Source organism: Cavia porcellus, unplaced genomic scaffold, assembly GCF_034190915.1.
Source record: "Cavia porcellus strain 051 isolate PalLab524CR breed Dunkin Hartley unplaced genomic scaffold, mCavPor4.1 scaffold_11, whole genome shotgun sequence".
Classification (NCBI taxonomy): domain Eukaryota; kingdom Metazoa; phylum Chordata; class Mammalia; order Rodentia; family Caviidae; genus Cavia; species Cavia porcellus.
Window position 1 is genome coordinate 27,286,321 of NW_026947494.1, and position 12,911 is coordinate 27,299,231.

The following is a 12,911-nucleotide window of genomic DNA, read 5'->3' on the forward strand; positions in this document are numbered from 1 at the left end:
TAGCAAATAGACATATGAATTTATTAATTTTTGTAAAAGAAGTCGGGAGCTGTGTCATTAGAGACTCAGACCCTAGGTTTCTATGCCACTACTCTTTTTTTTTTATTTTAAAGAGGATAAAACCAAGGAAAATAAAACAGAATAAAACCAATCAAAACAAACCAGTATAAGTGATACAGGACTTCAAAACAATATGAAATCAACAATAATTACCACAATGCTTCTTGTTGTCTTCAGAATAGCTGTAGATACCTTCAGACATAGTAAAAATCAAACAGAACAGAACAGAGTAGAACCAATAAAAACAAAACAATGAATGTAATAAAGGACTTCAAAACAAGACAATAGTAAGTCCAAAATGGTTACCATAATATATCTTGTTATCTTTGAAATAGCTGCTCATGCCATTGGCTATAACAAAATCAAACAAAACAAAACAGAACAAAACCCAACCCAGCAAAACAATGCAAATGATACAGGATTCCAAAATAAGATAATAGAAAATTAACAATGGCTATGACCTTTAGAAGGAGATGCCCCATAGATGCCACACTGTGTACCACTGTCCTCTAAGATGATCAGACCACTGGTTCTAGACCTGCAAGGTCAGTGAAACACCAAACCCCACAAGCATCAAATTGCATTTCACCTCAGTAGCTATCATCACAGCCTGTGTTTCTCCAGATCAGATGGTCACTTTCTGGGGCTGAGGGAGGACTGACTCTTCTTGTTTGCCAGCCCACACACCAGATGGGGCTGGGGTCTGGCTGTCCCCCTCTTGGCAGTGGACTGTGCATGGTGCTGGTTCACAGAGAGGTGAGTCCTTGTCTCTCCCCCTGCAGTCCATGAACAACGGTGCTGACTCATGGGGAAAGGCATGGGTCTGGCTGTCTGCCTGCTGGTGGGAGACCATGCATGGCCTCTACTCCACTACTTTTAAAATGAGAGTTCCCTTCTCCAGTTCATTACAAGACGTAATGTGACTGCTGGGGTTCCAGCCATGATGTACACATTCGAGGAAGAAAGAAAAGAAAGGATCAGAGAACCTTGATGTATGTGCTCTTTTCAAGAACCTTTTTGGACCTTTTCCTAGGAGCATGTTTCTATTTGATTAACCATACTGAATTTCAAGGGAGGCTAGTAAGCATAGCTTTTAAGCAGAAGAAATTGTAGTCATGAATAGAATAGGCTTTGTTAATAAGGACAAAGGGAAGAATGGATGTTGGATGAGCAAGTCTCTGGCACAGGTTGCTTCCATGGTTCAGAAGCCCTGTACAGTAGCTGTGTCTAACTCCAAAAAGCTGGCAGAAAGTCAAAGTAGCTGTCTCTAACTCCAAAAAGCTGGCAGAAAGTCAAAGCCCACTGCCTGTTTTTTTTTTTTCAATCTGTGCTTTTGGTCCCGTTAGCTTCTATGTGAGATATCATCTTAGAGTCTATCACCGTGGTGTTCCCTCCTTAACTATGGTCAGAGGAGCAAGATGTTTATCAGGATTGTCTTACCTGGCTGCAGTTATCGCAAGTATCAGTTAAGTAATAATTGTTATTAGGTGATTTTCAGTTGGACCTACCATTTTAACATAGGAAGCTGTGGAATGGTTCTCCGCCAGGGTAGAATGATAATTTAATGGTCTCCAATGAATTATTTTTTTGCTACTTGTGTAGCACTTTCCCATGTTGACTCTAGGCTTGGCTGTGTGAACTTCTGTGGCTAATGGGACTTAGCAAGTGTCATGCTAGAGGCTTGAGAAGGCCTTACACACTGGGGCTTGCCTTCCTGTAATGTAAGAAACCTGGGCTGTTCTGTTGGAGATGCTGCATACCTCGGAACTGAGCCATTTCCGCTACAAGACCCTGCTAACTTTCATGAGAGGGAGGCTTTCCTAGATTTATTTGCTCAAGATAACAACTTTATGGAGACCAAGCCCTGAAAAGAAGGCAGAACACAAATAAAGCCCTCACATGAATGTTGACAAGAGCTGGGTGTTGTGGCTCGTACCTGTGATTTCAGCACTCTGGGAAGGAGGCAGGTAAGTTACAAGTTTAAGCCTAACCTGAACAAATTAGACTTAGTAAGATACTGTCTCAAAGCAAAAAATAACAATGGCTGGGGATGTAATTCTGAGTGAAGGCTGATGTGTTAAAAAAAAAAAGTGGAAGCAAAATCTATTCCAATCGATGCACAAATCTCAATTCAGAAACATCAGAAGTGTGAAGAGACAGAACAACATGACTCTTCCAAAGGTCCATAGCTTGCCCATAACTTGTCCATGAATGCAAAAATATAGAAGTGGATGAAAGATCAGAAGAATTCAAAAGACTGATTTTTAAAAATGATTGATGACTTCAAGAAGGATAAAAATAAAGTCAAATAAATTAAGAAAGACATTGCAGGATATGAGGAATAATTCAACATAAGATAGAGATTCTGAAGAATCAAATAGAAATCTTGGAAATTAAAAGCACAATAAATCAAATAAAAACCACAGTGGAAACTTTCACTAATAGACTGGATAAAACAGAACACAGAATTTCAGTGCTTAAGGGTAAGTTTGATGGATTATCACATTTAGATAACAATAAATGAAAAGTAAGAAATTAGAACAAAGTATCCAAGAGCTCTGTAACATGGTTAAAATACAAAACTTAGGACGTTTTGGTACAGAAGAAAAAGCTGAGGCTCAGACTACTGACACAGAAAATCTGTTCAATAAAACAACAGAAAACTTCACAAATCTTGGGATATAAGGAGTGTTTAGGTAAAGCAGGTAACGAGGACTCCAAATAGGCATGATCAGAGAAGAATCTATGCATGCAACATTACAGCTAAAATACTAAGAGCACAGAACAAGGAAATAATGTGGAAACCTACAAGAGAGAAATGCCAGTTAGGCAAACCCATTCAAATAACTGTAGACGTTTCTGTAGAAACTCTAGAGACTAGGAGAGCATGGAGCAATTTATTACAAATTCTGAAAGAAAATAACTGCCAACACATATGCTATATAGAGCAAAGCTAAATTTCCAAATTTCAGGGGACATGAAGATCTTCCAAGATAAACATAGATGGAAAAAATTCTTGAACATTAAGCTACCACTGCAGAAGATCCTTGAAGGAATCCTACTCACAGAAGAGGAAGAGTAGACAAGCTGTTGTGAGTTTGGAAAGAATCAAACATTACCAAAACAACAACAACAACAAAAAAACCCCAAAATGATAGTACTTAGTAAACAATTCTCTATAATAACTCCAAATACAAACAGTCTTCATTTTTCAATAAAAGACACAGATTGGCAGATTGGATTAAAAGACAAGTACAAATTCTGTGCTGCCTGTAAGAAATATACCTCTCTAGCAAAGACATATACAAGCTGAAAAATGAAAGGTTAGAAAAACTATTTCATGCTCATGGAATCTGAAAACAGGCAGTTTTGGCTATGCTCTGAGCCAAGAAAACTGACTTAAAGATAAAATTATTCAGAAGAGGTAAAGAAGGCCAGTGTATACTGGTAAGTGGAACAACTCACAAAGATGATGTAACAGTTGAAAATATGTACTCATAGCAAACATTGGTACACCCAATTTCATACAATAAATACTACTCAACATAAAGGGACACCTAAGTCCCAATACAGTAATAGTGGGTGACTTCAACACTCCATTCTCACAAATAAGTAGGTCTTCAAGACAAAAAAAAATCAACATAGAAATACCAGTTAAACTATAGCATAGATCAAATGGACTTAGCAGAAATTTACACAGCATTCCATCCAAGAACTACAGAATACACATGCTCCAAAATAGATCATATTTTAGGCCATAAGCCAAACCTTAACAAATTCAGAACTATTGAAATAATTGCTTGCATCTTATCAGTTAATAAAAGAAAGAAATTAGAAACCAACATCAAGAGGAATTACAGAAACTATACAATACTTTTGAATAGTCAGTGGGTAACTGAAGAAATCAGAGGGAAAATTAAAAATTCCTTAAATCAAATGAAAATGGAAACATAACATACTAGAACCTCTGGGATACTGTAAAGGCAGTTCATTGAGGAAAATTTATAAATATGTCTCAGTTACTTTCTCATCACTGAGACACAGTACCCAACACCCACAACTTGGAAAGGTTTATTTTGGTTTAGAGTTGGTAGAGGTTTTAGTCAAGAGTCAGCTGGCTACAAGGAAGATGACATGACAGAGCAGAATGCAGAGGAGAAAGAGCTCATGTCATGGTGGTAAGAGGGAGAGAGATAGAGAGAGAACAAGGGAGAAGGGAGAAGGGAGGGAGATATACCTTCCAGGCCACAACCTCAGTGACCCACTTTATCTGATCAGGATTTATCTTCCAGTTTTACATTTAGCTATAAACTCATCAGTACACTAATCCACTGATGAATATCTCACCCTCATGATCCAATCACCTCTTAAAGCCTCACCTATGAGTGCATGAGTCTTGGGAGAAATTTAGATATAAACCATAACAGAATGCCTACATCAAAAGATCAGAGATGTCTCAAATAAATAATCTAGTGATACATCCCAGGGTCTTAGAAAAATAGAAACAAGCCCAAATGAAACCTGACAGAAGGAAATAATAAAGATTAGAGCTAAAACTGGTGAAATAGGAACCAATAGAACAATACACAGGATCAATGGAACAGAGTTCATTCTTTGAAAAGATAAGTGAGATTGATAAACCCTTACCAAATAACAAAAGAGAGAAGACCCAGATTAATACAACTAAAGATGAAAAGGAGAATATTACAGTACACAGCACTGAAATCCAGAGGATTATTAGGAACTATTTTGAATAGCTTCATTCAAATAAGTTGGAGAATCTAGAAGAATCTGATATATTTCTAAACACATAAGTTCTATGAAAATTGAAGCAAGAGAATATAAAAAACCCAAACAGATCAATATTAAACAATGAGATTGAAATAGAAATACAGTGTCTTAACAGAGAAAAGCCCAAGACCAGATGGATTTGGTGCTCAATTTTACTACACATTTAAGGAGGAACTAACACCAAATTATTTCATGGAATAGAAAAAGAACTAACACTTCCAAACTCATTCTACAAGACCAACATCACCCTGATACCAAAATCAACATAAATGAAAACTATAGAACAATATTGTTGATGAACATATAAGTGCAAAGGTCCTTCAATAAAATATTTGCACACTGAGTTCAGTTAACACATTAAAAAATCATAGATCATGATCAAGTTATTCTTATTTCAGGAATGCAAGGATGGTTCAATATACGTAATAAATATAACACAGAAGTAGACTCAAGGGTAAAAACGTTGTCATCTCAGTTGACACAGAAAAAGCCTTTGACAAAATTCAGCATTCATGTAAAAGAAGAAACTAGATATTGGAGGATCTTAGCTTGTACAGTGAAGAACATATGACAAATTGATAGCCAACATCATTCTGAATGGGGAGAAAAGGAAAAATCATTTAAAATCAGTAATGAGGCAAGATTGGCTACTCTTATCATGCCTGTTCAAATATAGTATTTGAAATTTTAGCTAGAAATCTTAGGCAAGAGAAAGAAATGAAAAAGATACAAATAAGAATGGAAAGGCTAAATTTTCCTTATTTGTAGATGATATGATCTTATACTTAGAAGACCCCATCCAAGTGTGTGGTACATTTCTATAATAACAGCACTTGGGAGGCTGATATAGATGGTCACCATGAGTTTAAGACCAGCATGGACTACCTAGTCAGTCTGAGGTCAGCTTGAACTAGAGTGAGACCCTGTGTCAGACAGAGAGAGAGAGAAAGAGAGAGAGAGAGAGAGAGAGAGAGAGAGAGAGAGAGAGAGAGAGAACTCTAAAGAGTCTACTACTAAAAGACTTTTAAAATTGATACATTTAGCAAAATAGCAGGATACAAAAGCAACATTAAAAATATTAATAGCTTTACTATACACCAATAGTGAATTAGCTGAGTAAGAAATCAGGAAAACAACTCTATTCACAATTGCTTAAAAAACAAAACAAAACAAGGAATCAAACTAACAAAGGAAGTCAAAGATCTCTACAATGAAAACTACAGACACTGAAGAAAGAGGTTGAAAAAGACACTAGAAGATGGAAAAGACCTTCCATCCATGTTCATAAGTTGGCAGAATTAATGTTGTTAAAATTCCCATATTACCAAAAGCAATCTACAGATTCAGTACAGTCCCCATCAAAATTCCAATGACATTCTTCACAGGACTAGACAAAAGTCCTTAAATTCACATGGAAACATAAAACACAGAATCTCAAGCAATCTTCAGAAAAAAAAAAAAGGCTGGAGGCATCACAACACCTGTTTTCAGATTATACTATACAGCCAGAGTAAAAAAGTAAAAAACACCCAGCTTGGTACTGTCACAAAAATAAACATATAGACCACTATAACAGAATAAAGGACTCTTAAAGAGGTCCACACAAATACACTGAGCTCATCCTTGACAAATGAGCCAAAACATGTTGAAGAAAAGATAGCTTTTTAAACAAATCATGCTGAGAAAACTGGATATCTGTATGTAGAGGATTGAAACCAAATCCCTATCTTTCATTCTGTATAAAAAATTCAAAATGAATAAAACACCTAATTATAACACCAGAAATGTTAAAATTGCTAGAATAAAACAGAGAAATACTTCAAGCCATAGTCACAGACAAAGACTTCCTAAGTAGGACTCTAATAGCATATAAAGTAATTATCAGAATCAAAAAATGAGGCTACATTAAATTAAAACCTTTTTACATAGCAAGGAAAAGAACTCACAGAGTGAAGAGACAGCCTACAAAATGAGAGAAAATTCCAGATACTCTTCTGACAAAGAGTTAATATCTCAAATATATAAAAATTATAAACAATAACAAAAAATCAAGTAGCTTAGTCAATAAATGGGCAAACAAATTGAACAGACATGTCTCAGAAGAAGTACAAATGACCAATAGTATACCAAAAATTCAGTGTCTTTAGGGAAATCAAATCAAATCTCCATGGAGATTTCAACTCATCCTAGTCAGAATAGTATCATTAAGAATGCAAAAAGCAATAAATGGGTTTTTTTAAACCCAATTTTCTTTAAGTTCTATATGCTAAGTAACTGGGCTAGAGAGCTTGAGTTTCAATTGGTCATTTTAAATCCACACAGCTGCCTGTGATAGGTTGCCACTAAACAATTGCACAATTCCCATGCTTGGCTTATCCCTAAGTCCTGGACCAAGGGGCCATGTGCTGACACATTCAGAACCCCTTCTAAAATACAGGAGCTATTTTTCTTCTCCTTACTTCCAGTGAACACTCTTCTAACTTTGAAAAAAAGGAGAAAAAGAAAAGAAACTGTTCCTAATATTTGCTTCTTTTAGTATGACTGTAAGAGTGAGATGTTGAGCACATTTTTCTTTCTGTTTCACAGTATGGTTTTGACTTACAATATTATAAAATGTTTCTAAATGGAGCAAATGAAGAATTACTATAAGTGTATGAGGCTGTGGATGTGTTAATTACCTTTACAGTAGTAATCATTTTATAATGTATATATATCTTAAAATGTGATGTTATAATCTTAAAAGGGATTAAATTTCCAAATAATCAGGTAAGTAAGCTGCCAGACAGATGTGGCTGTAGCACGATCTTGATGAGACATCATAAAAACCACCCTGAATTTACCTGCAGTATCATAGGTAAGCAAATTTTTGTTGTTTTAAGGACACTGTGTAATGAGGTGATTTGTTACAGAGAAATAGAAAATTGAGGCATGTTACTCAGAGAATTTACAGCTTGGATTAGATTATAGGTTAGTCTTCCCGTTAACTACAATGCAACATTATGCTTTTAACCATACACAGTCAGCTTTCTGTAACTGTCATCCTGCATCTGCTGATTCAACCAGAAATATCTGAAAGAGAATTGCATCTGAAATGAACATGGGGGATTTTTTCTTGTCATTAATTCTTAGAAAGTACACTATAACACTAATTTATATAACATTTACTCTTTATGTATAAGTAATACAGAGATGATTAAAGTATATGGGTTGTGAAGGTTAGGTACAAATACTGTACCACTTTATATAAAGGACTTGAGCATCTGTAGATTTTGGCATCCGTAGAAAGTTCTAGGACCAATCCCCTTTGAATACTATGGGACGACTGTACTCTCCAGGAGGCACTCATTTTGATCATTCAGCATCCATTTCCCTCCCCCCTTTTTTTGGTAAGAATGCTGGAATTTTACTTAGGGCAATAAATTATTTACTTATCACATGCATTCCTTTGGCCAGTGTAAACAGAAAAAGGTAAGTGACCAGAGGACAGTTAAAGCTCAGGCCCAAAATTTGTGTTCACATTCCTTTTTCATTTCGGAAACAGACTCTGAAGTTAGAGGAGGTCTCAAGAGTCTAGTTGAATCCTCTTTTGTGATGGAGACACACTTGGAAGACACTAGAAATGTCCTGAAGGAAACCCTCACATGAAGCAATGGGAGTGTAAAGTGAGGCTGCCATTCTACAGAGTAGTCCAGCGGTACTAAATAAGTGAAAATACATAGATGGCATGCCTCTGTGCTGGGAACAGGAAGCTGGGAAAACGCTCACATGCGGCAGCACAGATGAGTATCTTCAGTAGGGGAGCTTCTGGTAGTGAGACAGGCGTAGAGGGCCTGGAACTCCCCAAGAGATACTTTTATTTCTTCCTGAGCTACAGTTGCCCCAAATGCCTTGCAGAGCTGCATTAGGCACCCCTCAGCCATTCCAGCAGACATTTGCTTTGGCTGCAGCAGGCTTCAGACATGGACAGATCCCAGATGACTCCTCTTTATGGCCTTTCTAGATGACACCATCCTTCTGTGGCTCTCCTCACTCAGGTGCAGGAGGGCTTTCCCTCTCCCTAGGTCCAAACAAAGTGATACAGTGCATGTGTGAGGCCACCATTCCCCGCCTTTATACACCCTCTTGCCATATCATTCAGTCTGTGTGTTGTTCAGTTTGGGTTCTGTCTCTGTTGTTCCCCCTTCTGCTGCAGCATAAGTCATAAGAAATCCTCTTCTGGATGGCATATTTTTGCCTATTCATAATTTTTATCTAGGGCAGAGCATGCTGAGCCAGTACGCCAAGAGCTGGTAATGCCAAAGGTTGCTGGCACCGAAAGCAGTCAACAGCCGGAGTGAGTAACACCAAAGGCCACTGGCGCTGACAGTAGCCAGAAACTAGGTCTGGTAACAGTGAAGATGGAGAGCAGCTGAGAACAACACTGGGAGCTGCTGTCTCCTGTGGCTGGAGGAGTTCCAGAGATCTGCTGGTAGGTGCTGGCTTCCAGTGGTGAGGAGGGCCAGTCACCCTAAGAGCTGACAGCCCCTAACATTCAGAACTCAGGTCCTAAATAGGTCCTAACATTCAGAACTGGTGATTTCTGTATGAATTGGCCCAGCCCTGTCACGCATCCCACAGCTACTCGGGAGATATCTACTTTGGCTTCAGCCTATTGATAACATCTTGTGAGCCCATAGTGGGACCCTGCCCTTTAGAGAGCCCTAATGAATAAGGCAGACAGTGGAAACAGGCAAAAGCAGCTCAGGAACTGGCCCATGTCTGGTGTCCATCTTATGTACGAGTAAGAATGTACACTAACTGATGACAGTAGCAGTGAATTGATGTAGGTGTTAAAAACTGGGAGAATATATTAGTATAGTAGAGTATTGTGTAAATGTGAAAGTCGTGAAATAGCTTATACACTTAATATTAGTTATCCATCTTATTGTTTGTGAAAGTAAAAAACTAACATAATAAAATTTCTATGTTGGAAGAACATAAGATGCTTGTGCATCTTATGTGACCTTTGTAGGTCACTTTTTTTTAAGACTAGATTTATCTGTGACACATATTGGGCACATTAAGAGGATGCCAAGTAAAAGGAATGTAAAAAGATTAATGCAAAGGAGAAATTAAAATAAGCAAGACCCTTTCAGACTAACAACAAGTGTGCCAATTGGAGAAAAGGAATGGGGAATAGTGGTGTGGAAAAAGGGGAATAGTAATAGATCTTGAGAGATAGTGGTCCCAAATGGGTTGCCCATGAGCCTACCTCTCAAAGGAAGTTTTATAGAGAAAAATCATGAGGTGGGTACAGTGTGGGCCAAATTATGATCAACCAATAAGAATGCAAGCATAGTCACTTAGGTAATATTAATTTAATGGTACTTTAGTCTTAGTCTTAGTGGTTTTAGTCTTAGTCTTAGTACATGGGAGAGAATGTCCCACCCCTAATAAGATAATGGGAAATCTCAAAAGAGTGATACTAATAATCCCAAACCTCTGTTCATCCTTTAGGAAAGTATGTAAAACTATCAATTGTAATTTTAATCTTCAGATGTGCCTCCAGCCATAGTCCTGATGGATTTTCTTCTTTTGCACAGACTCCCTCAAGGGCCCATTCTATCTGACTGCCTAAAGTATTTCCACCTAATTTAGCTGTCTATAATATTCACCCCTCTGAAGAGGCATCTCTAACTACAGTTAGTGGACAAGAGGTGTAGTTTCTGTCTAGCTGCTTTGAGCTGACATGGGTTGGTGTAAGGGAAACTTCAGTCAGGTCCCTTCTCCTGAAAGGTATTCTAATGGGCCTCAGATAGAAGTCATGTTGTAGTTTAACAGTTAGGACAGTCTGATGGAAAAGGAGTCTAGCACATCTGTTATTATCATACAGATATGATCAATTGGAGTTTGGCAGCTTCTAAGCAAAAATAAACAATTTTTTAAGACATTAAAGCAAATTAATCAAACTATGCGTACTAGAATGAAAAGGCAGGTTGTGGAAAGAGCCACATCTAGAAACTGCTCTTAAGGGACTGGAAAGGTTGGCCCTCAACTGATAGAGGTTATCTATAAGCCTGATAGTTCTTGTTATAAGTCTTTCTAGTTTAGCTGTAAGAATACAGAAGGAATTTAGAGGCTCTTACTGAGCTTATGTTTATTCCACTGTAGCTTTTTATCTTAATGAACCATAGTGGCCAGCTACTAGTATATCTGGAAACTGCCAAAAATGGGTCAGTGATTGGAGCCTCTTTTATATCTAGCTCTTATTAATATGGTATTATTTTTATACATCTTTTGGTTATACGTTTGTGGTGTGTGTTTAGGACCAAGTTAAAATATAACCTGTGTTAATCAAAATTAAACTTTTACTGTCAGTTACGTTCATTACTTTAGAACCATATATAGAGCCTTGAGCTCTTCTGTCCCTGTCAACCATCAGGATGGGTCGTGGCTTTGCTTGACCATGATGCTTTCTCTGAAAGCATTGGGAAAATTTTTTCTCTTAGTGACCCATCTTTGGCACACTGTATACTGGTTGATTCTTGTTCTCTGGGCTCCAGATATCTTCTTGCTCAGGAGGTTGGGTAACTTACCAAAATTGTAGGATCTTGTAGAAAGATTCCCTCATGTCCTAGATCCTTGTTGACCTTGGAGGGCTAAAACATTGGCTGTCCTTTTAGTCTAGTCATCCTTCTAGTTCCAGTTTCTTTAGTTGTTGAGCGTCCAGAAGAAAAGATCAGCGACATTATTATTGCAGACAAAGCAGTGAGTTTAACTACTATAATCTCACCTGAATAGCAAGCACTTTGTAATGTAAAGTATAGCCAGAGGGCTGTTATTTCTTATCAACTATAGTTGTTTTAGTAATTGAACTCCTGCAGAATGTTAACAGACAACAGTTACATAGTTTTATAGAGAAAACTTGAGACCAAAAGCCACACATAGTATTTAAGCATGACAATCATGCTTTTATCTTTGAAACACATTTAAATGTCCATCTTAGGGTAGATAGCCATCTGATCACAAGACATTAAAAGACACAAAGAAACTTTACCTAATACCCATAGAGAGGTTAACCTTTTGACAATGGCCCGTGTAAAGATATCACAATAATATGTTTAGCGGTATTTATTGGGGGTGTGTTTCCTATAAAGCTATGGAAATTATTAGGATCTCATTAGTGAAAAAATACTGGCAGAAAAGATTTCCATGAAGCTCCCTCTTTTTTCACCAAGGGAAGTCATTTTCAGCAGTTTCCCTAAACCTAAAGGGGTCCCTATTAAATTATCATGACAAATTTTTGATGTCCTATGAAAACCAGATAATAACAATTCACACATTATTTTTGACCAATGAAAGATTTTTGTGTTATTCTATGCAGACAACTATATGTACTGTATTTGTAAAACAAGTTTTGACATCACTTTGATCAGTTGGTAACCTGGGTGGAAGCATGTCCTTAACTCTAATGATGTCTATAAGCTAATTTAAATTTTAGAAAAATGTTTAAACAATATAAAAAGGCAAAAAGAAGAAAAAATTAGCTCAAACAGAACAGGTGTATTGTGACCAGTCACAAATTGAACAGACAGATAGACACACATAAGACAATTGTTTATAGACCAGAGTGCACTCCAATGAATTTGCTCAAATTGAATTATAACACTTTTTTTTTTACAGTTTTAAGTTTGTGACTATAAATAAACTAGTCAGAATTTTTTGTAGGTCAATTAGCAGAAATATCTTGTTGTAAGAATCAGAAGAAATAAAAAGTTTTTTACACCTGTGAAAGCAAAGACAGTTTTTAAGATGAGTCCTAAGCTGATGATTTACCTGATTGGAATATCCTGATATATAGGCTTCTCATGTTATTTTAATAGCCATAATTACTGGAAAGTCATAGATGATAGCCAAAACTGCTATTTTAAAAACATGCAACCATTTTCTCTAAAGGGACAGACTGTTAAAGATAGTTTTAACTATTTCTAGGGTGGGTGTGCACAGGCTAGGTGGCAACCTTTGGAGCTAAGTATGAATTCCAGACAGTGGGGGAAGAAAGCCTGCTGAGGTTTCAATCT